We start from the raw sequence: 2,555 nt of genomic DNA, 5'->3' as shown, positions 1-2,555 counted from the left end.
TGAATGTTATTGCAAATCTCATGTACACGAGATATAAAGAGGGAACTCCAAAAGGCCAAGTCATTTAATGAGAATGTAGACATATATAAACAGGGTATTTGGAAAAATGACTTTTGGGAACGAAGAATAAACAGTTCAACATCACTACCATTATGCTGCCTAGCAGTCAACTGCATGATCCAAAGACAAAATTCCTTTCTCAAGATTGGAACAATAAGTAGATATAACATGTGGTGCAGCTAATTTCCAGTATATGTAAACACCCCCCCCCTCTTTCCAATTAATTTTCCATAACTGCCCAGATGATGCAGAAGTCAGATGCTGATCCTCAGGTCCTGAAGTATGAGAGTTATACCTACATTTCTCAAGAGGAGTAGATATGCAATGTAAGTGACACCAGTATCTCTTTACTCGAAACCCACATAAAAGCACATTTAAAACCTAAAATAAACAAAAACAAAAGGTTGTACCAGAGCACATTCTTTTGATAGACTTAAGAGGGGAAATCATGCTATTGGTCAGTCATTTTGTACTCAATGTCTTGACATGTACCTTAAAAGCTCGTTTCAACAGAGATTGAAGAAATTCATCTAAAACACCTGATGAGAACACAACCAAAACATGTAGCTTGAAGTTAAAATCAACAAAAGAAATGGGAATTGCAGAACCTCATAGGTGATTCCAGTGTCAAACAAGTTCGGTTTCAAGAAATCATGACACAAAATGCAAAATTACTATCATGCAGATCATATGAAAAAAATGTCATGATACCACTACCTTCCAAAGAGAGGGACGTACTCTTTAACATCAGGAGGAGAAATTAATCAAAGCACCACGATGGAGGATGGACTGCAAACAACATAATACGAAGCAGGAATGGTCAATTCCAACCCGTCTTAGAGAACTCTCGAGCATTGTGTTTTTAATTAGCCATATGAGGATCTGCATGCAACATCAGCGATCAGCCGCTACTTTCTGCAAAAAAAGAATCCACATTACAAAACACCACCACGGAGGAAACGGATAGGAAGTCCATCACCGAAAACTGAAAAAATGTGCCTGTGTAAAACACAAACACAATACCATAACTATGGAAATCAGTAACGAAGAAATCCTCACGCTGGAATGTTCTTTATATCATCAATCTTCAACTACAGGACTTGTACTTCTTCAGAATTACAATGAACAAAAACGCCAATAACGAGGCACAGAACAGAGAWAATGTTGATGAACAAAGGTAATTCTTTATCACCGCCAAAGGAGATGAAGAAAACCCAAAAACCCCTAATTTTGGGGGCTTGCATGATCCTCATAGACGTTAGGTATATATACGTTTCAAAGTCGGTATCGGGCAACGGTTATAATTCCTCCGTTTCAATTTCTAACAGAAACATATAAATAAATAAAAAGATACGCATAATTTAATTAAGAGATATGATTATAACGGCCGGTAAATAAATAGGTAGGTTAGATATACGTCAACTTTTGATTTTTAGGTTGTTTGGGATTACTTATAAAAACAACTCAGTAACTTATTTGGATGTGGTATTGATAATAAGCATTTCTTAATGTTTGGATAAACAACTTGTACCAGTAATAAGGAGTTTTTGAAGAAGTTAAACTCTTCTGACTTATAATAAGTTGATAAGTGTTTTTGTAGAAAAGTATAAGTTGTTTCAAATAAACAATCTCAAACACCCCCTTAACTTGATGAATATTGTAGATACAACAACGGAGAAGTCTAAAGATATCTAATAGATTTTGGTGTTATGAATCATTATTTGAACAATTTTTTAGAACAAATAGGTCTTTAGACATTTTAAAACATGTAAAATAGATTTCCTGGACTTTCTAAAATATGTTAGATACATCCTTATAACCTATGAAACTGGTTAATGGGGTAAAATAATGACAAAAGCCTAATTTATCTATTGATTTGTAGTTAATATTGGTTTTCACAGTTACCACAAATTAATTAGTTCTCATTTGTGTATATATATATATATATATATATATATGTGGAGGTTCAAACGAGAACCCCTGTGATTTACGAGAATGCGAGAACAACCCAATTACTTCAAACTTTTTTAATTAATGAACTTATATTAAATATAAATAAATTAATAAGAGCAATAATGTAATTAAGTAATTTTTATAATTTTTAATTTGTTTTAATTAACTATAATTATCCATTTTTTTACTGCACGTTCATTCTCACTCTCTTCTTTTCCCTTATGATAAATGTGTGATTGTGTAACCATAACCTATCGAAACCATGATCAATCGAGTGTAATCATAACCTATCGAAACCTTGAGTAATTCTTGTGATAAATATGTGATTGTCTAACCATAACCGATCGAAACCATGATCAAATTGAGTAGGGGTGAGCATAGGCGGGTACCCGCCCTTTTTGACAGGAACCGGAACCGGAACCGGAACCGGCGGTTCTTGAGATATTGGAACCGGAACCGGAACCGGTTAGAGCGGTTCTTAAATTTTTGGAACCGGAACCGGAACCGCCGGGAACCGGTTCCGGTTCCGGGTACCCGCTTCC

The sequence above is a fragment of the Cynara cardunculus genome, assembly GCF_001531365.2.
Source record: "Cynara cardunculus var. scolymus isolate 2C chromosome LG 1, CcrdV1, whole genome shotgun sequence".
Lineage (NCBI taxonomy): Eukaryota > Viridiplantae > Streptophyta > Magnoliopsida > Asterales > Asteraceae > Cynara > Cynara cardunculus.
Note: the sequence above shows the minus strand (reverse complement) of the source record.